Here is a 24,485-nt window from a genome sequence, read left to right as displayed (position 1 = left end):
GAGCAAGAGTAGGCCATTCGGCCCTTCGGGCTTGCTCTGCCATTCAAAATCATCATGGCTGATCGTCTAACTCAGTACCCTGTTCCCGCTTTTTCCCCATATCCCTTGATCCCTTTATCATTAAGAAATATATACAAGATTCCTGGCAGCCATGGGTGGTCTGCTAGGGCTCCCGCTGGGCATTGAGCACAACTGGGTGCATACAGAGGGGCCATGCACTGCAGGTCAAGCTGCAAGGAGAGGGAGGAGGAGGAGTAGCAGGGCACCGAGCAGGAAGCCATATTCAATGGAGGCCTGGATATTTCAACATGAGCGAGGAGGATTGCATCCAGTGGCTGAGGTTCACCAAGAAGGCCGTGACAGAGAGCTGTCAACTGGTGCGGCCACAACTGCAGCCTCAGAGCAGGGCGAGGACAGCATTGCCTGTGGCTGTGAAGGTCACCGTGGTGCTGAACTTCTACAGCTCTGGATCATTTCAGGCCTCTGCTGGCGACTTGTGTAACATTTCGCACTATGCAGTGCACTGCTGCATAAGGGAGGCCACAACCTGACAATAGGAGATGAGGAACAGGATCATCACCTTCCCTCTTGACAGAGACAAGCAGAACAAGTGGGCATGGAGTTTGCTCGCATTGCTGGCTTCCCCATGGTGCAGGGTGCCATTTACTGCACGCACAATGCCCTGCGTGCCCCACATATCAACTCAGCCATCTTCGTCAACCGATAGGGCTTCCACTCCCTGAACGTGCAGCTGGTGTGCGACCACATGCATCGAATCAGTCCAATGTGCCAGCTAACTTTCACCCAGCTTGGCAGATCAAAGGCTGGCTACTGGGCGACAAGGGCTATCCCCTCACGCAGTGGCTTATGACTCCGGTCAGGAATCCAGGCACAAGTGCAGAGCAGGCCTATAATGAGAGCCATACTGCCACATGCAACGTCATGGAGCACACCTTAGGCTTCCTGAAACGTTTCCGCTGCCTGGACCGGTCTGGAGGAGCCCTGCAGTACTCCCCTGAGCGGGTGGGAAGATTCGTGATAGTATGCTGCATGCTGCACAACCTCGCCATCATGAGGGACCAGCCCTTGCCACCGATGATCGGAGAAGACCCTGAGCCAGAGGTGGAGGAGGAGGAGGAGGAGGAGGAGGAAGAGGCTGAGGAGGAAGAGGGAGAGGAGCCGGAGGAGGAAGTGGAGGAAGATGCAAGGGTGCAACAGGGAACACACGCCTTGTCCGGAAGGGCCCTGTGTGCTCACCTGATCCGTGCCCGCTTTCAATGATGTGATCTACATCCCCCAACTCACCAACAGTCCTACACTGCCCAGCTGTCTGCTCCCACATGACCATCAAATCGCCCTCCATTTGATTACACATTGCTTTCCCCCTCAGTTCATCGCATAAATAAAAACCACCATCAAATGCAAATGCAAAGCCACATTTATCAATTAACAAATAAAATTATGGAAACAGAACTGGACTATTCATCCTTGTGTATTCCCTTAGTGCCTGTTGTTCGTGTGCCTTTACCTATCCTAGTGCTCCTATGAGGTGCATCCCCAATGGCGGGAGCATGGGTGGTGGGAGGCTGCTGGCCTTCAGTGGAGGAGCGTGCAAGATGGCCTTGGAGGATGACCTCGAGCAGCTCTGAGCCAGGAGGGCCCGGCATCAGACTGCACCATCTCAGCAAGGATTGCAGCAGTTTGGCCTGGCTGGCTGATAGGCAACAACAAGGGCACTGGTGGAGTGGCAGGGATGGGAGCAGGAAGGCTGTCGTCCTGAGAGAGGACAGCAGGTCCGACTGCCATGGCGCCACTGCCACTCTCCCGGGGCGGTGCCTCAGCAATCCTGGTGATCAGCTGGAGAATGGATTGCTGGAGTGCTGTGATGCCCTGGAAGCCCCAGTGGTCCCCAGAGGCACAATAGCAGCAGTCTGAGCTTCCAAGGCAGCAGTCTGAGCTTCAACCATAGCTTGCAGACCTTGATGACATCGGTTTGTGCTGCAATGGAAGCCTTGACATCGGCCATCAGACGTTGCATCATGGTGAGTTCCACAGGTGCGCTGATGGAGGTGACCACCAGTTCCATGTGAGAAAGGTTGGGCTCCAAGCTCTGCGCAAAGCCCTGTGCCAAGTTGGAGCTGGACTCCTCCATGCCCCTTCTCATTGTGCGCAGGTTTTCTGGCAGGCTTTCCAGTGCCCCAAGCATTTGTTGGCGTACGCCCATCAGCTGTCATCTGTAGCCTGGCCCATCGAAGTCCTCATCTGACTCCTCTACAGCAGAACTAGTGAGCGACCTCGCCCTCCGGTGAGCCAGCACCTGTGGTATCCATTCCCCCCGCCCCAGCTCCTGCGCACTTGTGCTCGATGTCTCACCACGTGCAGATCTCTCCTCTAACCTAGCCTCTAAAGTACGCGCAGTGTCAGTCTCTGAGCTGGTGGATGTGAATGTCAGATCGAGTGACGGTGTGGCTTCAGTGTCCTCCTCCTCCTCCTCCTCAGACGTTGCCGATACGTGTTCTTAGGTATCTGCAATGACAAAGGGAAACAGGTTGAGTTGTGGAGTGGGGAGAGGAGGAAGTAAGCTGTGTGTCCCGACAGCATCTGCAGCACGTGAGTCTGAAAAGATTATGGGAGGAGGGGGATGTGGGAAATGAGAAGGAGCATTAGATATGCAGCGACCCCCTTTCATCGGGACCTCCAGCACGCCATGTGATCGTGGGTGCAGCGATGGCCTGGTCAATGATTCACAGCACAGTCTCCTCCAAGGGGGTGAGGACGTGTAGGCATGCCTGTCCTCCCTCAGGCCTTTCCTGCTGCACCACCTCCTCCTGCAAGACAGAGGGCAGTGCGTCAGTGAGTGTCTTACAAGGTATCTGGGCGATATGCCTGTCATGGTCAAATAGCTGCCAGTGTGCGTGACTTGTGAGTGGTAGTTGTGTGGTCTGCAAGTGTGGCATTATGTGCGGGTAAGATGCAGTATGGCGTATGGCTGGGCGACGGGGGGGGGTGGGGGTGGAGGGGGGAGGGCGGTGTGATGCATGGAGCAGTGATGCACTTGGTAGGATGTGCCACTTGACACTTGCATTCACTCACCTTAACCACTCATGTCAAATTGTTCCACTTTTGTCACGTGTGTGGTGCTATGCTCCTGGCATTCACTTCATGGGCCGCAGCCTCCCAATGCCTGTGGAGCTGGAGTCTGGAGGGTCTCCTGCCACCCTGCAGGTACACGTCGGCCCTCCTTTCGTCCATCCCCTCCACCAGGGCCTCCAGTGCATTGTCGGAGAAGCATGAGGCCCTCTCTCGCGCCGGTCCCACCATCCATCCAGCCACCTCTCCCTCCTCCTAGTGAACTGTGCATGTGCCATTTAAAATGTGCACCTGCACCTTTAAGAGGTGCAGGCTGCCGATGACGTGCACTGAGCATGCCCCATTTCAAGCTTCCTGATTCTTCGAGCAGCCTCTCAGCAGCGCGGGTAGCGCTGGCTGCACGGAGCTATCATGCTAATTAGCAGGCAGCATGAACTTCTGCGCAAGGGCCATCAGGCGCGGGTTAATAGCGGATTACACTATCTACGCCCAATAATAGACCCTATCCAGTTTAACCCCCACAGTTTACGATCTCTTGGAGAGCCCTTGCTCTGCTATTCACTTCCCAGTTCTGAAAGATTCAAGTTGACACCAATTGGTTACTGTGGCACATACCTTATTACAAAGAACAGTTTAATACACTCAGTATTTAAGCAGCAGTTTACAGAATGGAAACTGGAGATATATTACCCGCTTCCACACTGGGTAGAGCTCGTACCTTGGCGTCTCGCCTCTCGCGGTCCTCACTGTCCCCACCCCCTTGGATCGCCTGGGTCCTGCCTTCTACAGACCTCCTCCCTTCTTTTGATTACATGGGCACTGGGCTCCTGTCAGCACATCCGCCTTGACAAACCTAGCCTGCCTTCTTCTGGGGGATCCTCTACCCTGAACCTTGTTTGAGCTTTATCTTTATACATTGTTGTCTAGGAATCCTGAGGTGAGCTGACTTAACATCCTCAGAATAGATGATGATGCCAGACGTAGCCCATCAGCTTGCTGAAAGGATCCTGGCTGGGTGGCACCAACCTGACATCATCAACTTGCTGAGACAATGGCAAGATATTTCACCTCATCAAGATTGATGCTACATTCTTCTACATCTCAAACAAAGAGTGAACTATGTGTTTTAAATGCACATTCCCCAAGCTAACCACCTTAATATACTGAGTAAACGTGGCTGATATGGACTTATGATTTGTACAATATGTGTGGTCATTATAACATACATTGCATAAAAACAATTCTTTGTTACATATCACACTTTTAGTATACACTGGCATAGTCTAACAGTCCCCACCTTGAGGCCGAGAGACCATAGTCTCGAGTCCTCACTTCTTGATTAATGCTGTTACTTCATGTGCCATGCCAACTGTCGCATTAAACTCTTAAGTCAACATACCATGATATCTAAAACAATTAATACAAGTATTTAAGATTCATGAAAGCGTGCGGAATTGAATGGGCAAAATTTATAGCTACTAATAAGGCTTCTGTCTGAAGGGTAGTGTTTTTTTGTAACATTATGGGGCCTAACAGGCACCAATATTTTATCCCCAATTTAGTCATTTTTGATTGGTGTGAGGCAAAATTTTGATTGACACACCAGATATATGGTTTAATGCCATATCCTCCTCTCTTTGAATATGCCATGTTAGTTCTCCGAGTTCCATCGATCGACCTGTAGAGAGCAGTTAGAGGATTATTCATCCAGGGTGAAGCCACCTGTTAATGATGAGCTCTGCAGCACATCACAGCCGAATAGCCATTCCTGGACCAGCAAAAGGTATCTGGGGCTTTCCAGACTCCCTCATTCCCACCAACCAATGTCCTTAGATAGTTCACAAACTCCTCATGTATATCCTCCTCCAAAAGTCTATCAAGTCCACTTTAAATATTTTAATCAGTTTTTCATTAACAGATAACAATGTCACCGTTGCAGGAATCCATCTTGAAATGATGTCATTTTGCTTCCGTCTTCCTAGCATAACACACTTATCAGAGTCTTCGCACCTTACACTAAACCATATTCCCATTTGATTTCCAGATTTATATTTTTTAAATAAAATTTGGGATCCAATCATTTACCAATACCATTTAACCCCTTTTTGGATCTGATTTAAGTAAACAAAAAAACCTTCATTTATAATTGCCTTTGAGAGCAGTTGTTCATTTCTAAAAATGTGTAACCACGTGGGCCGTATAATATTGGGCTGAAACTGTTAGACTGCCTGCCTTTTGGTGTCCACTGCACATGTGAGGACTTTGAGCACGACCCATTGGTCTTTAAACCAGAAGGCACCTGCTGGCCAGGCACCTTCTCCCCTGAAAGCTTCGAGCGCAGCTCAGTTAAGTTCAGGACTTATCAATGTTAAATTTTATTTCCAGGGAAAAACAGCATTGTACAGAAACCACCTAGACTGAACTCTTTCTTTCAATACAATTTGATTATTGTCAATTAAATCCTTCAGGTAAACATGTTACTCTTTGAGTGATTGAACAGCAACTCATTTCAATGTATCTCATCAATTTAAATTTCAGAAACCAATGAAGCCCAGGCTTGGTAGTTTTACAGCAGAGACATAAGTGCTTGCAATTAAATTTGGGGTAAATCCTATGTATCCCCCCCTCGAGCACTTTGTCTCGGAGGATAACAAAGGATTAAAGGGTTAACAGCGAGCCTTGAGAGAGAAAGTTCTTAGCCTGCCTTGTCACTATGCTGTGACCTTTAATATTTTCTGCCGGTCTGAATTTAAATTCTTAGCATTAGTTGATCTCCTTCTTGCACCAACACCTTTCCAGTGAAGGCTCCTCTGTAACCCTGTGGAGCTACTTTCATGTAAAAGAAATATTGCACCACTACCACTGACGTGGTCCCGAAATCCATGGGTCATCTGTTAAAAAAACAAAGAAAAATCCACCGTGGCCTTTCTTGAGAGCCTCGGATGAATTAAAGAAATGCATTTGTAAATATCCTCTCAAATTAAACCTGACACTTAAAGAGAAACAATACTGCAATGGTACAGCATTGAAGGCCCAATCACCTCTTGGCTCCTCGGACTCTGAAAGATCTTGAGGAAGATAAGGGAGTAATTAACTTTAAATACAATCTTGGGATAGACAGAATTTAAGCTTGTCTATTTTAATTCAAAAGAGTGGTTTTCTCCTGGACTTGTGTAATTTAGATTAAAAATCCAAATTTCGTTAAATCCTTTATATTTTGAACTCTGGTTATTTTTGTTTTCTGCCACAATCACAAAACCAAAGAGTGTTGGCAGTTTCCTGACCACTACTGCATTTTAATAATTTTAAACAAGCAGAATCACCTCAAAAGATTTTGAAGGCACTAAGTCAAGTCAAAATTTAGGTACTCTTGACAACAATATTCAGACATTAAAATATTGATTCCTGCAATGGGTTACGAACTCAGAGAGTGCCAAATTTTATGTGATACTCCCAGGTCTCAAGCCCAAAGAATATTCACATAGTTTAAATAACTAGCTGATTGTAGTGGCCACCCGCAGAAAACCAGTTTCATCATTTGATAATTTAATCAAACACTCAATCTGTGAATTACTCCAAAATCAGTTCAAAACCAAAAACAAAAGGACTCAATATCTCAAAAATAATGTGCTTACACACATGCACAGAGAAAACAAACGTAAGACATGTTTATATTACACCTAATATCAAAGACATGTACAACAGAGAGTGAAACTGCTTTAGCTCTGTGTATGGGTGGAGCTTAAGCAAACATCACAGTGACTCATTTAACAGAAGAAAAGGAACAGAATATTTCAGTCTACAACCACTTGGAGAGCCCTTGCTCTGCTACTCACTTCCCAGTTCTGAAAGATTCGAGTTGTCACCAATTTGTTACTGTGGCACGTACTTAATTACAAAGAACAGTTTAATACGCTCAGTATTTAAGCAGCAGTTTACAGAATGGAAACTAGAGATATATTACCTGCTTCCAGGCTGGGTAGAGTTCGTGCCTTGGCCTCTTGCCTCTGGCAGTCCTCACGGCCCCACCCTCTTGGATCCCGCGGATCCTGCCTTCTGCAGACATCTTCCCTTCTCCTGATTACATGGGCGTTGGACTCCTGCCAGCACGTCCACCTTGACAAACCTAGCATGCCTTCTTCTGGGGTTCCTCTATTCTGAATCTTGTTTGAGCTTTATCTTTATACACTGTTATCTGGGAGTCCTGTGGTGAGCTGACTTAACATCCTCAGAATAGATGATGATGCCAGACGTAGCCCATCAGCTTGCTGAAAGGATCCCAGCTGGGCGGCACCTGACCTGACATCATCAACTTGCTGAGGCAGTGGCAAGACATTTCACCTCATCAACCACCTTAATATACTGAGTAAATGTGGCTGATACAGACATATGATTTGTACAATATGTGTGGTTATATACTAAATATATTTCATGTTAACATACATTGTGTAAAAACAATTCTTTGACACATGTTACACTTTTAGTACACACCGGCATAGTCTAACATGTAGTCACTTATTATGTTAGCAAAAACAGCTCATTTGCACACAGCAAGGTCCTACAAACAACAATGTGATAAATGAGCAGTTAATCTGTCTTGGTGGTTGAGGGATAAATGTTGACCAGGGCATCAGGAGAACTCCCTTCCTCTTCTTCAAATAGTGCCATGGGATCTTTTACATCCAGCTGAGCAGGCTGGCCATCAACTTAACATCTCATTGGAAAGACATATCTCCAACAGCGCAGCACTCCTTCAGTACTGGACTAAAATGTCAGCATAGGTTATGTGTTCAGGTCCAGGAGTGGGGCTTGAACCCATAACTTTCTGTTACTAGAGGTTAGAGTGCTACTGCTGAGCCAGGCTGACAGCGTATCTTGCATCCTAACCCTCTCGAATCTCATAAATAGCCTGTCCTTGCAGCTTTCTATTTAAAAAACTGATTGTTGGCACCCCAAGTGAAAATTTCAAGGTCACTCAGAACACAACAAGATGGGTGGTATGGAGAATGGAACATATCACACTGCTGCAGTAGTAGGTGTGATCTGGGGCTAGAGCGCATTGTTGGGGCAGAGAAGAAGGAGCTTTAATCTGCATCTATGATATAACTAACCTGAGATGCCGACACTGAATGCTCAAAATAGGAACACAAAATAGGAATACTAACATCCCTCATCTTAATAAGCACAAAGTTCACAAAATAAAAAATGATTTCTTTCCAATCACATCTACTGAATACTTAACTACATGGTCACAAAGGTCAGATTCACCCATGATTCACATTTGTTTATATTGTGCTGCAGCACCAAGGCTGAACATTTCAATTGCCAACACAGTGAAGGGCAAATATTTGACAAGCAGCACAACAAACTGGTGAGTAGGTCAACTGAAACCTGAGAAGGTTTAAATTAATTTAAAATAATCTCAACATTGAATTTTGGTTACAAAGTTCATTATAATAATTTGGCAAAAGTACTAATACTTCGCATTTAAGGTGACAATTTTAGATTACTAGTAGTTCTGCTGTGGCATTGCCCGTGGTAAGTTTCCAGTTACATTCTCTGTCTTATCTGCTGGTTTTCTTTCTCTCCCTCTTTTCTGCATTTCTCTCTCCCCTCTTTTGCTTATTTCTGACCTCATTTGTTTCTCTATTATTTGAGGTTTTTTCTCCGTCTTCTTCTGTCTTTCTTTTTCTTGCATTCTGTTTCCAGAATTCCCTTTTTTATCTGTCTCTGTCTTCTTCATGTTGCTGGGTTTTTTTCCTCTCTGCCTCTCTCTCTATCTTTCCTCTCTCTCTCTCTTCTACTGCCTCGTTGTTGCTTTTTCCTCTGTATTTCTCTTAGTTTATCCTACTCTCTACGTTCTTTGCTTCTCGCTGTATTCTTTTCGGTTCGTTCTCAGGGAAGGAACGGGACCGGAGGGGAGGAGAGGGAGAGAGAGAGGGTGAAGGGAGGGGGAAAGAGAGGGGTAAGGAATGCGAGGCAGGATTGGGTGAGGGGATGGATGTGGGGCAGGGGAGGGGAGAGTAAAGGGGGAGAGGAGAGGGGGTGTGGAGGGGAGAGGATGGGAGATAGAAGAGAGGGGGGAGGGGAAGGAGCAAGGAATTTTCTGCATTTCTATTTAAATCATTTGGTTCTACTTTTATTTACTGAAAGCTGTTAAGAAACCAGAATCCTTGGAAGAAATTGAGCATTGCAGTGGTTGACTTTGGGTCATTTGGCTTAAGGGAAAGCTGAGCCCTCAGCCAATGAAATGGAACAATTATCTACAGAGACCACAAGGGCGCTCAGTGACCTTGGGTTTGTGTACCTCAAAAACACTGGGATCGAAGAACAAAACGTGTGTATCCATTTTATTGTCTCATTATATCTACTTACATCGCTCCTTAACTGTATGCCAATGCAAGCTATGTGAAGTAACATATGTAGTTTTGTTCTTTTATGTAATAACAATATCAATGTAAAGGTTGATTCAGCTCAATTGTTCAGCAGTAATCCATGACTGGGTCTGTGTTATAAAGCAGTTAACATCTGAGAGGTTTGATAATATCATCAACTGAAGGAACAATGTAAAAGCAATTATAAGAGTCACCTGAATCCTGACAGCACACCTCTAATATTTGAATATATACTTGTTCTGTATTTTCCATTAAAGACCTTTATATGAAGATAATCTTGTTTGATGTTGTAAATCGTTCAGTCAGTAACCAGACTGCCATACATGCCACAGGACATCTCCATTGTGATTTAGAATCATAGAATCATAGAAGTTTACAACATGGAAACAGGCCCTTCGGCCCAACATGTCCATGTCGCCCAGTTTATACCACTAAGCTAGTCCCAATTGCCTGCACTTGGCTCATATCCCTCGATACCCATCTTACCCATGTAACTGTCCAAATGCTTTTTAAAAGACAAAATTGTACCCGCCTCTACTACTGCCTCTGGCAGCTCGTTCCAGACACTCACCACCCTTTGAGTGAAAAAATTGCCCCTCTGGACCCTTTTGTATCTCTCCCCTCTCACCTTAAATCTATGTCCCCTCGTTATAGACTCCCCTACCTTTGGGAAAAGATTTTGACTATCTACCTTAACTATGCCCCTCATTATTTTATAGACTTCTATAAGATCACCCCTCAACCTCCTACTCTCCAGGGAAAAAAGTCCCAGTCTATCTAACCTCTCCCTATAAGTCAAACCATCAAGTCCCGGCAGCATCCTAGTAAATCTTTTCTGCACTCTTTCTAGTTTAATAATATCCTTTCTATAATAGGGTGACCAGAACTGTACACAGTATTCCAAGTGTGGCCTAACTAATGTCTTGTACAACTTCAACAAGACATCCCAACTCCTGTATTCAATGTTCTGACCAATGAAACCAAGCAAGCTGAATGCCTTCTTCACCACCCTATCCACCTGTGACTCCACTTTCAAGGAGCTATGAACCTGTACTCCTAGATCTCTTTGTTCTATAACTCTCCCCAACACCCTACCATTAACGGAGTAGGTCCTGGCCCGATTCGATCTCCCAAAATGCATCACCTCACATTTATCTAAATTAAACTACATCTGCCATTCATCGGCCCACTGGCCCGATTTATCAAGATCCCGTTGCAATCCTAGATAACCTTCTTCACTGTCCACGATGCCACCAATCTTGGTGTCATCTGCAAACTTACTAACCATGCCTCCTAAATTCTCATCCAAATTATTAATATAAATAACAAATAACAGCGGACCCAGCACCGATCCCTGAGGCACACCGCTGGTCACAGGCCTCCAATTTGAAAAACAACCCTCTACACCCACCCTCTGTCTTCTGTCGTCAAGCCAATGTTGTATCCAATTGGCTACCTCACCTTGGATCCCGTGAGATTTAACCTTATGTAACAACCTACCATGCGGTACCTTGTCAAAGGCTTTGCTAAAGTCCATGTAGACCACGTCCACTGCACAGCCCTCATCTATCTTCTTGGTTACCCCTTCAAAAAATTCAATCAAATTCGTGAGACATGATTTTCCTCTCACAAAACCATGCTGACTGTTCCTGATCAGTCCCTGCCTCTCCAAATGCCCGTAGATCCTGTCTCTCAGAATACCCTCTAACAACTTACCCACTACAGATGTCAGGCTCACCGGTCTGTAGTTCCCAGGCTTTTCCCTGCCGCCCTTCTTAAACAAAGGCACAACATTTGCTACCCTCCAATCTTCAGGCACCTCACCTGTAGCGGTGGATGATTCAAATATCTCTGCTAGGGGACCCGCAATTTCCTCCCTAACCTCCCATAACGTCCTGGGATACATTTCATCAGGTCCCGGAGATTTATCTACCTTGATGCGCGTTAAGACTTCCAGCACCTCCCTCTCTGTAATATGTACACTCCTCAAGACATCACTATTTATTTCCCCAAGTTCCCTAACATCCATGCCTTTCTCAACCGTAAATACCGATGCGAAATATTCATTTAGGATCTCACCCATCTCTTGTGGTTCCGCACATAGATGACCTTGTTGATCCTTCAGAGGCCCTACTTTCTCCCTAGTTACTCTTTTGCCCTTTATGTATTTGTAGAAGCTCTTTGGGATTCACCTTTGCCTTATCTGCCAAAGCAATCTCATGTCCCCTTTTTGCCCTCCTGATTTCTCTCTTAACTCTACTCCGGCAATCTCTATACTCTTCAAGGGATCCACTTGATCCCAGCTGCCTATGCATGTCATATGCCTCCTTCTTCTTTTTGACTAGGGCCTCAATCTCCCGAGTCATCCAAGTTTCCCTACTTCTACCAGCCTTGCCCTTTACTTTATAAGGAATGTGCTTACCCTGAACCCTGATTAACACATTTTTGAAGGACTCCCACTTACCAGACGTCCCTTTGCCTGCCAACAGACTCTCCCAATCAACTTCTGAAAGTTCCTGTCTAATACCATCAAAATTGGCCTTTCCCCAATTTAGAATTTTAACTTTTGGGCCAGACCTATCCTTCTCCATAGTTATCTTAAAACTAATGGAATTATGATCACTGGTCCCAAAGTGATCCCTCACTAACACTTCTGATACCTGCCCTTCCTTATTTCCCAAGAGGAGGTCAAGTTTTGCCCCCTCTCTAGTCGGGCCATCCACATACTGAATGAGAAATTCCTCCTGAATACACTCAACAAATTTCTCTCCATCCAAGCCCCTAATGCTATGGCTGTCCCAGTAAATGTTGGGAAAGTTAAAGTCCCCTACTATTACCACCCTATTTTTCTTGCAGCTGTCTGTAATCTCCTTACATATTTGCTCCTCAATTTCCCGTTGACTATTTGGGGGTCTGTAGTACAATCCTATCAAAGTGATCTCTCCCTTCTTATTTTTCAGTTCTACCCATATCGACTCCGTGGGCGAACCCTCGGATATATCCTCTCTCACTACTGCCGTGATGTTCTCCCTAATCAAGAACGCAACTCCCCCTCCTCTCTTACCTCCTGCTCTATCTTTCCTATAGCATCTGTACCCTGGAATATTTAGCTGCCAGTCCTGCCCCTCCCTTAGCCATGTTTCAGTAATAGCTATAACATCCCAGTCCCATGTACCCATCCATGCCCTGAGTTCATCTGCCTTGCCCATCAGACGTCTTGCATTGAAATAAATGCAGTTTAATCTAGACTTCCCTTGGTCTTTGCCGTGATTTCTCAGACCATTTGTCTGGTCATGTTTTGTACACTCTCCCTTACTGCCTTTTGTTTCTGTCACCACTTTATTTCCCACTGACTTCCTGCATCGATTCCCATCCCCCTGCCACTTTAGTTTAAACCCTCCCCAACAGCACTAGCAAACACTCCCCCTAGGACATTGGTTCCAGTCTTGCCCAGATGCAGACCGTCCAATTTGTACTGGTCCCACCTCCCCCAGAACCGGTTCCAATGTCCCAGGAATTTGAATCCCTCCCTCTTGCACCATCTCTCAAGCCACGTATTCATCCTAGCTATCCTGTCATTCCTACTCTGACTAGCCCGTGGCACTGGTAGCAATCCTGAGATTACTATCTTTGAGGTCCTACTTTTTAGTTTAACTCCTAACTCCCTAAATTCAGCTTGTAGGACCTCATCCCGTTTTTTACCTATATCGTTGGTACCTATATGCACCACGACAACTGGCTGTTCACCCTCCCCCTCCAGAATGTTCTGCAGCCGCTCCGAGACATCCCTGACCCTTGCACCAGGGAGGCAACATACCATCCTGGAGTCTCGGTTGCGTCCGCAGAAACGCCTGTCTATTCCCCTTACAATCGAGTCCCCTATCACTATAGCTCTGCCACTCTTTTTCCTGCCCTCCTGTGCAGCAGAGCCAGCCACGGTGCCATGAACCTGGCCGCTGCCACCTTCCCCTGGTGAGCCATCTCCCACAACAGTATCCAAAACCGTATACCTGTTTGAGAGGGGGATGGCCACAGGGGACCCCTGCACTACCTGCCTGCACCTCTTACTCTTCCTGGTGGTCACCCATTCACTTCCTGCCTGTACTGCCTTTACCTGCGGTGTGACCAACTCGCTAAACGTGCTATCCACGAGTTTCTCTGCATCGCGGATGCTCCACAGTGAATCCACCCGCAGCTCCAGCTCCGAGATATGATCGGTCAGTAGCTGCAGGTGGATACACTTCCTGCACACATGGTCGGCAGGGACACTGGTAGTGTCCATTACTTCCCACATCTTGCAGGAGGGGCATATCACGGGTGCGAGGTCTGCTGCCATGATTTGCCTTAGCTTAGTTACCCCTTTTAAATTACGTTGAAATTTGAAAATGTTAACTATACCAGGGACCAAGGTTCACTAAAAAAAAAACACACTACCTGCTATAAAAGCTGCTTAGTTTCCCAGCTCTTAGTTTAAACTAATGCCCTAATTTAGAGAAGAAGAAGAAAAAAAAACAGTAATATGCACCAACCAATCACTTACCTGCTGTCCTGTGACGTCACTCCTTGGTTTTCTGTTGTTGTTTTTGATCCCGCTCAGGTCCGCCACCTCTCTGGTCTCGGGCCTCGGTCCGCCGCTCTTTTATCCCCGCTCTCGGTCTCTCTCCTCTGATCCCGCTCAGGTCCGCCGCCGCTCTGGTCTCGGGCCTCGGTCCGCCGCTCTTTTATCCCCACTCTCGGTCTCTCTCCCTGCTCCCGCTCAGGTCCGCCACCTCTCTGGCCTCGGGCCTCGGTCCGCCGCTCTTTTATCCCCACTCTCGGTCTCTCTCCTCTGATCCCGATCAGGTCCGCCACCTCTCAGGCCTCGGGCCTCGGGCCGCCGCTCTTTTATCCCCGCTCTCGGTCTCTCTCCTCTGATCCCGATCAGGTCCGCCGCCTCTCGGGCCTCGGGCCTCGGTCCGCCGCTCTTTTATCCCCGCTCTCGGTCTCTCTCCTCTGATCCCGATCAGGTCCGCCGCCTCTCTGGTCTCGGGCCTCGGGCCGCCGCTCTTTTATCCCCGCTCTCGGTCTCTCTCCTCTGCTCCCTATCAGGTCCGCCGCCGCTCTGGTCTCGGGCCTCGGTCCGCCGCTCTTTTATCCCCGCTCTCGGTCTCTCTCCTCTGATCCCGATCAGGTCCGCCACCTCTCGGGCCTCGGGCCTCGGTCCGCCGCTCTTTTATCCCCGCTCTCGGTCTCTCTCCTCTGCTCCCGATCAGGTCCGCCGCCGCTCTGGTCTCGGGCCTCGGTCCGCCGCTCTTTTATCCCCACTCTCGGTCTCTCTCCTCTGATCCCGATCAGGTCCGCCGCCGCTCTGGTCTCGGGCCTCGGTCCGCCGCTCTTTTATCCCCACTCTCGGTCTCTCTCCTCTGCTCCCGATCAGGTCCGCCGCCGCTCTGGTCTCGGGCCGCCGCTCTTTTATCCCCGCTCTCGGTCTCTCTCCTCTGCTCCCGATCAGGTCCGCCGCCGCTCTGGTCTCGGGGCTGGGGCCGCCGCTCTTTTATCCCCGCTCTCGGTCTCTCTCCTCTGATCCCGATCAGGTCCGCCGCCGCTCTGGTCTCGGGCCTCGGGCCGCCGCTCTTTTATCCCCGCTCTCGGTCTCTCTCCTCTGCTCCCGATCAGGTCCGCCGCCGCTCTGGTCTCGGGCTTCGGTCCGCCGCTCTTTTATCCCCGCTCTCGGTCTCTCTCCTCTGATCCCGATCAGGTCCGCCGCCGCTCTGGTCTCGGGCCTCGGTCCGCCGCTCTTTTATCCCCGCTCTCGGTCTCTCTCCTCTGCTCCCGATCAGGTCCGCCGCCGCTCTGGTCTCGGGCCTCGGTCCGCCGCTCTTTTATCCCCGCTCTCGGTCTCTCTCCTCTGCTCCCGATCAGGTCCGCCGCCGCGCTGGTCTGATTTGATGTCTCTCTTCTGTTCAGGTCCTCATATAGATAGTCCCACCACCTCGATGTAATTACTTCTTAGCAGGGACCCTTTCCATCATCTTCTGAGGGTATTGCATAAGTTCCCAGCCCATTCCAATGTCTTCACACTCCTTGTTATTACCCCAGTGTTCTTGACTGTGTGTTCCTAACTGGTACCCAATATCCTCACAGTACGGTACATTCCAAATTATTTTTGTTTCTCCGCCCCCATCAGGATCCTGTGCTGAGCATCATAAAGAAGGATCAACTGCACATGTCTGCACACTCATACACACTCCTTTTCACTTCACTCCTACTCCAGAGTGATTTACGTAGTCTGTCAAAATAAATTAGGGATAACAAGGCAGAAAAAAACACAGAACAGAAAGAAACCAGAAGAACCAGTTCTGTCAGTTTTTCAAAGTGAAAATGCTGATATTTAAAACCAGTGAGACCCCAATGTTACTATATCAAAGATGCAAAACACATTTTATCATCTTTAAAACTTAATTGCTCCTTCGGTAATTAAAGTGATGGACATCTGCAAGAAATTCTTCCTACTTCCAAGTGACATCAAACAACAATATGCCCGTTCAATGGAACCTGAAGCTCGAAATCATGGGTGGATTGCAGCAGAGACAGAAAGATAGGAAAACCTAAAGAACTTCCTTCAGCAGAACCCATAGCTAATACAATCCTGAGTACATGTCCAGAGAACAGAAATAGAGGCATAGAGTACAAAAGCGGGGAAGTTATGGTAAACCTTTATAAATCACTGGTTAGGCCTCAACTGAAGTATTGTGTCCAATTCTGGGCACCACAATTTAGAAAGGGTGTCAAGGTCTTGGAGAGGGTGCAGAAGAGATTTACAGGAATGGTACCAGAAATGAGGGACTTTAGTGATGTGGAGAGATTGGAGAAGCTGGGGTTGTTCTCCCTAGAGCAGAGAAAATTAAGGGGAGATTTAATAGATGTTCAAAATTATGAGGGGTTTTGATAGAGTAAATAGGAAGAAACTGTTTCCACTGGCAGGAGGGTCGGTAACCAGAGGACACAGATTTAAGGTAATTGGCAAAAGAAGCAGAGGGGAGATGAGGAGAACTTTTTTTTACGCAGTGTTGTGATGATCTGGAATGTACTGCTGGAAAGGGTGGTGGAAGCAGATTCAACAATAACTTTCAAAAGGAAATTGGAAAAATACTTGAAGGGGAAAAATCTACAGGGCTATGGGGAAAGAGCAGGGGAATGGGACTAATTGGATAGCTCTTTCAAAGAGTCGGCACAGGCACAATGGGCTGAATGGCCTCCTTTTGTGCTGTATTATTCTATGATGTCACACTATGCTGGATCCCTGAAAATTATTTTAGCATCGTGTTAGTGAGGTTTTGGTAGAACAATATTTTATTAATAAACCAAAGTAGCTTAAGATCATGAATTAATATTTGATCATGGCCTCATTCTCTTAGACAGACTAGTCTAGAACTGCTTATGTTAAGTCTTTCTAACACTTAGTAGTGACAATACCTGGTATAGCAGAGTAACTGAGGGTCCTGACCACCGAGTAAGGATATGGTTCTTTTAGAAACCTCCTCTTCAAGAGGAGGGGTATAGCCTTTTTAAGAGACCTCACCTTTAAGAAGTAATTAAGGCTGGAGTGGGTGGAGACCTTCCCCAGTCAGGTGAGAGTTCAAAGAGTGAGGCACGAGAGAAATAGGGTTGCTGCTGTTGCTGAGGAGACAAAGCCCCCTGAACACAGCCCAAAGGGAAAGCAGCCAAGCAGCCCTACCCTGCCCTGAAAGACAGTTGCAAGACAGCTGAAAGCCTGGGACTGGGAAAGTGCACTGGGTGTTGCCAAAGGTATGGTGTATTGGGAAAATGTACTAGGTGTTGTCAAAGGTACTGTAGTGTGACTTTGTGTGGTGTGAAATAAAAGAAATGTGGGATGAAGTATGAATTGGTCAAGGACTATCATTCTTTGTATGAAGAAGGTTATGAGATGGTAGGATTCTGTGATGCTGGTAGATATGTATTGTGGAATTTTGCCTGATTAATATCAAAGAAGAATTTCTGCTGGGGGGGGGGATTCCCTGGGTAGGGTTGATTTCATGGTAAGGTAGATTGTATATGATCTGTTGAAGAAGCCGGCTTGGTAGGCCAGATGACTTCTTCCTTTTCCACAACTTATGATCTAATCAAGCTAATTAATCAGATGTTAACTTAGGAGTAAAAATTTGGCATTATCTTTGTATAATATAAAAATAAATGTTTGTTCTTCACAGGTTAAATCCTACACGTCCTGGAGACCTGAAGGAAGCTTTTAATGTGTCATTGCTAGCTTCACATGTTGTAAGATCAAAGAAGTTCCAATTATAGTTCTTGAACTGTATGTTATAAATTTGCTCTGATAAGAAAGTGGGGACAGGGGAGGAGGAGGAGGAGGTGATAGGAAGTTGAAAGAGGGACAACAACAGGGGAGCAGAATATAAAGGGGGTGGCAGGAATGGGAAGGGATGGGAGATGGTGGGGTGTGGACCTAGGGGACTAATCTAGGGGGAAAGGGGATTTGACTAGTCACTTGTTAAGCCAGCTCAAGCACTGGCCACGGCCCCAGTCCCAGTCCCAGTTAGTAAAGCTGATTGTGCAGCAAGGCAGGCTGAAGTCTTCAGAAGGTGAGGCCAAGATTCCAGGTGGACCTTACATCAGCCAATGAGCAGAACCTAGCCTAGGCTTGAGAATACTCCTGGTTTGGGAGTTTTTTCTCCACAGTCCCTTAATTGGGGGAAGGATCTGGCAGTACCAAAAAGCTATTCCCCTTTCCCCCTAGACTCGTCCCCTAGGTCCACACCCCACCTTCTCCCATCCCTTCCCATTTCTGCCACCCCCTTTATATTCTGCTCCCCTGTCGTTGTCCCTCTTTCAACTTCCTATCACCTCCTCCTTCCCTGTCCCTCATGCTTTCTCCCATTCCCACAATCTCACTGCCTCCCCTACCTGTTCTCTCCATTTCATTGCTTCCATCACCTCCCCTTTTGCTTCCCCTTCCCATTCTGCTGTCTCTCCTTTCCTGATACCTTTATGTTACCTCCCACTCCTTGCTTCCATCACCTCTGTTGCCTCTTCCCCTTCCCACCACCCATTTCACACCCATCATCTGCTTCCCTTTTCCCTTCCCACTAGCCCCTTAACCAGTATAAAAGCTGCTCCCACCTAAACATCCTATTGCCTCCCCTCTTACTCACTCCTATCCCCTTCCATTCTTCATGGCCTATACTCTATCTCTCCCCCTACCATCCCTTTCTTCCTCAACACCTTTTCCACCTATCACCAACCAAAACCTAAAATCAATTTTACAGGACTAAGCTAGGAAACCAGCACTTAGTATTTTCAAGCACTTATTGTGCCGTAAGTAATGAACCAGATTTAGTTAACGGCTTAACTGTGCGTGAACATCTATCCAATAGTGATCATAACATGATCGAGTTCAATGTAATGTTTGAAAGGGAAAAAAGTGAATCAGCTGCTAAGATTCTAGACTTGGGCAAGGCCGACTTCAATGGGATGAGACAGAGACTGTCCACAGTAAACTGGGCAAATCTGTTAATGGGTAAAACGACTGATGATCAGTGGGAAATGTTTAAAGAAACATTTAACGTGATACAGAATCGGTTTATACCCCTGAGGGGCAAGAACTCTACTTGCCAAAAAAAACAGCCATGGACAACTAAAGAGGTAAGGGACAGTTTAAGACATAAGGAAAGGGCATACAAAAAGGCAAAAAATGGCACAGATCCTGGCAAATGGGAAAGATACAAATATCAACAAAGAGTCACAAAACAGATAGTAAGAGCTACAAAAAGAGAGTATGAAAAGAAACTCACAAGGGATATCAAAACCAATACAAAGAACTTTTATAGTTATATTAGGGAAAAGAGGGTGGTCAGGAGCAGTGTTGGCCCCTTAAAAACTGAAAGTGGGGATATTGTCATTGACAATGGGGAAATGGTGGACATATTGAAAGATTACTTTGCGTCAGTATTTACAGTCGAAAAAGAGGATAGCATGCTGGAAATGCCAAGAAAACTAATATTGAATCGGGGACAGGGACTCTATTAAAATCAACATAAGTAAAACAACAGTAATGAAGAAAATAATAGCACTAAAGAGTGACAAATCCCCAGGACCAGATGGTTTCCATCCCAGAGTTTTAAAGGAAGTAGGTGAGCACATTGCGGATGCCCTAACTATAATCTTTCAAAGTTCTCCAGATTCAGGAACTGTCCCTCTAGATTGGAAAATTGCACATGTCACTCTTCTTTTTAAGAAAGGAGAGAGAGGGAAATTGGGGAATTATAGACCAGTTAGCCTAACATCTGTTGTGGGGAAAATGCTGGAGTCTGTAATTAAGGATAGGGTGACTGAACACCTCGAGAATTTTCAGTTAATCAGAGAGAGCCAGCATGGATTTGTGAAAGGTAGGTCGTGCCTGACAAACCTGATTGAATTTTTTGAAGAGGTGACTAAAGTAGTGGTAAGTGGAATGTCAATGGATGTTATTTATATGGACTTCCAGAAGGCATTTGATAAGGTCCCACATAAGAGACTGTTAGCTAAGATAGAAGCCCATGGAATCGAGGGGAAAAGTACGGACTTGGTTAGGAAGTTGGCTAAGCGAAAGGCGACAGAGAGTAGGGATAATGGGTAGGTACTCACATTGGCAGGATGTGACTAGTGGAGTCCCGCAGGGATCTGTCTTGGGGCCTCAATTATTCACAATATTTATTAACGACTTAGATGAAGGCATAGAAAGTCTCATATTTAAGTTTGCCGATGACACAGATTGGTGGCATTGTAAGCAGTGGAGATGGAAACATAAAATTACAAAGTGATATTGATAGATTAGGTGAATGGGCAAAACTGTGGCAAATGGAATTCAATGTAGACAAATGTGAGGTCATCCACTTTGGATCAAAAAAGGATAGAACAGGGTGCTTTCTAAATGGTAAAAAGTTAAAAACAGTGGATGTCCAAAGGGACTTAGGGGTTCAGGTACATAGATCATTGAAGTGTCATTAACAGGTGCAGAAAATAATCAAGAAGGCAAATGGAATGTTGGCCTTTATATGTAGAGGACTAGAGTACAAGGGGGCAGAAGTTATGCTGCAGCCATACAAAACCCTGGTTAGACCGCACCTGGAGTACTGTGAGCAGTTCTGGGCACCGCACCTTCAGAAGGACATATTGGCCTTGGAGGGAGTGCAGCGTAGGTTTACTAGAATGATACCCGGACTTGAAGGGTTAAGTTACGAGGAGAGATTACACAAATTGGGGTTGTATTCACTAGAGTTTCGAAGGTTAAGGGGTGATCTGATCGAAGTTTATAAAATATTAAGGGGAACAGATAGGGTGGATAGAGAGAAACTATTTCCACTGGTTGGGGATTCTAGGAGTAGGGGGCACAATCTAAATATTAGAGCCAGACCTTTCAGGAGTGAGATTAGAAACGTTTCTACACAAAGGGTTGTAGAAGTTTGGAACTCTATTCCACAAACAGCAATTGATACTAGCTCATTGCTAAATTTAAATCTGAGATCGATAGCTTTTTGGCAACAAAGGTATTACGGGATATGGGCCAAAGGCAGGTATATGGAGTTAGATCACAGATCAACCATGATCTTATCAAATGGCGGAGCAGGCACAAGGGGCTGAATGGCCTACTCCTGTTCCTATGTTCCTAAAAAAACAAATTGCCAGTCTTTAGGCTCAGTGCTTTGAAACTGGCAAAGAGGAAAGAACATGACAGGGATGGAGGGAAGGGGATGGGCCAGTAGCAACGACTGAGGCCCGAGCCCCAAAAGCTACTAGGAGCATAAGTAGGAAAGAGTGATCAAGGCCCAAGTCTTGAAGCATCAAGGAGGAGGATCCAGTTGTCGTGGTCCATGTAGGAACCAACGACATAGGTAGAACTAGGAATGAGGTTCTGCTGAGTGAGTTTGAGGAGCTAGGATCCAAATTAATAAACAGAACCTCAAAGGTAGTAATCTCTGGATTACTACCTGAACGATGTGCAAATTGGCATCGGGTCAAACAGATCAGAGTTAAATGTGTGGCTGAGTGGTGTGGGAGACAGTTTCAATTCATGGTGTACTGGGAAAAGAGGGAACTGTTCCATTGGGATGGGCTCCACTTAAACTGGGCTGGGACCAGTGTCCTGGTGAATCGAATAACTAGGGTGGCAGATAGGGCTTTAAACTAAAAAGGTGGGGGGTGGCGGTGGAGGGATCAAGTAAAGGTAAATTTATAAATCTAAGGAGAAAAGTCAAGGCCATAGAGCAGTGTAGCGATTTGGGTAAAGATAAACTCTGTCTCTTCTTGAAACACACTGCTTAACGGTAATAGTGCATTAGTGAATAAGTTCAAATTAGGGAAAAATAGTAAAAAGTTAAAATTCAAGGTGCTTTATCTGAATGCATGAGGCATTTGTAACAAGAAAGATGGATTCATGGCAAAATAGAAATAAATGGGTTTGATCTAATAGCCATTACGGAGACATGGTTGCAAGGTGACCAAGGTTGGGAACTAAATATTCCAGGGTACTTGACTTTTGGAAAAGACATACAAAATGGAAAAGGAGGGTGGGAGTGGGGCTGGTGGTAGGGTGGGGGTGTAGCCCTAATAATAAAGGATGAGATAAAGACAGTAGTGAGAAAGGATCTTGGCTCAGAAGATCAGGAAATAGGATCAGTATGGGTGGAGATAATAAATAACAAGGGGCAGAAAACATTAATGGATGTAGTTTATATGCCCCCTAACAGTAGTTATACTGTTGGACAGAGTATTAATCAAGAAATAAGAGGTGCTTATAATAAAGGTAATTCAATGATCGTGGGGGACTTTAATCTTCATAGACTGAGCAAACCAAACTGCCAAAGAAGTTTGGAGGACGAGTTCCTGGAATGCATTCGAGACAGTTTCCTAAAATAATACATTGTGGAACCAACAAGGGAACAGTCTATTTGACTTGTGTAATGAGACAGGATTAATTAGTAATCTCATAGTAAGGGATCCTCTGGGGTAGAGTGATCATAATATGATAGAATTTCCCATTGAGTTCGGGAGTGATGTACTTAAGTCCAAAACTTGAGTCTTTAAACTTAAACAAAGCCAATTGCGAGTTGGCTAAGGTTGATTAGGAAATTAGATTAAAAGATATGATGGTTGATGAGCAATGGCGAACATTTAAAGAGATATTTCATAATGCTTAATGAATATACATTCCATTGAGAAATAAAAACTCCACGGGAAGTAATCCATCCGTGGCTAACTTTAAATAAAAAGTTAAGGATAGTATTAGATTAAGAGGTTTATAATGTTGCCAAGAGTAGTAAGCCAGAGGGTTGGGAGTTTTAGAAACCAGCAAAGGATGACCAAAAAATTGATAGAGAAGATAGAATGAGTAAACTAGCAAGAAATAATAAAATCAGATTTGTAAGAGCTTCTACAAAAGATGTAAAAAGGAGAGTGTAAATGTGGGTTCCTGAGGCTGAGACTGGAGAAATTATAATGGGGAATAAGGAAATAGCAGAGACGTTAAACAAATATTTTGTATCTGTCTTCGCAGTAGAAGACACAAAAAACATACCAGAAATAATGGGGAACCAAGGGGCTAATGAGAGTGAGGAACTTAAAGTAATTAATATTAGTAAAGAAAAAGTACTGGAGAAATGAATGGGACTAAAAGCCGACAAATCCCCTGGCCTGATGCCCTACATCCTAGGGTTCCAAGAGGTGGCTGCAGAGATAGTGGATACATTGGTTGTGATCGTCCAAAATTTCCTAGATTCTAGAACTGCCCCAGTGAATTAGAAGATAGCAAATGTAAGACCGCTATTCAAGAAAGGAGGGAGAGAGAAAACAGGGAACTATAGGCCAGTTAATCTGACATCAGTAGTTGGGAAATAGCTGGGATCCGTTAATAAGGACATGGTAATGGGGCACTTAGAAAATCATATGATTAGGCAGTCAACATACTTTTATGAACAAGAAAGTGTTTGACAAATCTTAGTTTTTTGAGGATGTAACTAGCAGGATAGATAAAGGGGAACCAGTGGATGTAGTATATCTGGATTTTCAAAAGGTATTCGATAAGGTGCCACAAGGTTGTTACACAAAATAAGGGCTTATGGGGTTGGAGGTAATATATTAGCATGGATAGAGGATTAGTTAACGGACAGAAAATAAAGTAAGAATAAATGGGTCATTTTCAGCTTGGCAGGCTGTAACTAGTGGGGTGCCGCAAAGATCAATGCTTGGGCCTCAGCTATTTACAATCTATATTAATGAATTGGATGCATTACACTCAGTCCCTTCATCTAAGTTTGCTGACAATCCAAACCTAGGTGGGAAAGTAAGCTGTGAGGAGGACACAAAGAGTCTGCAAAGGGATGTAGACAAGTTAAGTGAGTGGGCAAAAAGATGGCAGATGGAGTATGATATGGGGAAACAAGGTTATTCACTTTGGTAGGAAGAATAGAAAAACAGAATATTTTTAAATGGTGAGTAACTATTAAATATTGTTCAGAGGGATTGGGTGTCCAGGAAGCAATTAAAAAGGCAAATGGTATGTTGGCCTTTATTGCAAGAGGGTTGGAGTACAAGAGTAAGGAAGTCTTGCTGCAATTGTACAGGGCTTTGGTGAGACCACACCTGGAGTACTGTGTACAGTTTTGGTCTCCTTATCTAAGGCGGGATATACGTCCCTTAGAGGGGGTGCAACAAAAGTTCATTAGATTGACTCCTGGGATGAGGGGGTTGTACTATGAGGAGATTGGGTCGAATGGGCCTATACACTCTCATTTTAGAAGAATGAGGTGACCTTATTGAAACATGATTCTAAGAAGGCTTGCCAGGATAGATACTGAGGCTGTTAGCCTCGGCTGGAGAGTTTAGAACTAAGGGGCATGGTCTCAGGATTTGGGGTTGGCCATTTAGGACTCAGATGAGGAGAAATTTCTTCACTCAGAAGGTTGAGTCTTTGGAATTCTCTACCCCAGAGGGCTGTGGATGCTGAGT

General features: G+C 45.6%; 1 pseudogene; it reads left to right on the top strand.

The window, feature by feature from the left end:
* The first annotated feature begins 308 nt into the window (after positions 1-308).
* The window catches only part of LOC137327782 (uncharacterized), a 35,433-nt pseudogene continuing 11,256 nt past the window's right edge, over positions 309-24,485 (top strand).

Source organism: Heptranchias perlo, chromosome 12, assembly GCF_035084215.1.
Source record: "Heptranchias perlo isolate sHepPer1 chromosome 12, sHepPer1.hap1, whole genome shotgun sequence".
NCBI lineage: Eukaryota > Metazoa > Chordata > Chondrichthyes > Hexanchiformes > Hexanchidae > Heptranchias > Heptranchias perlo.
This window is presented reverse-complemented; position numbering and strand designations above follow the sequence as displayed.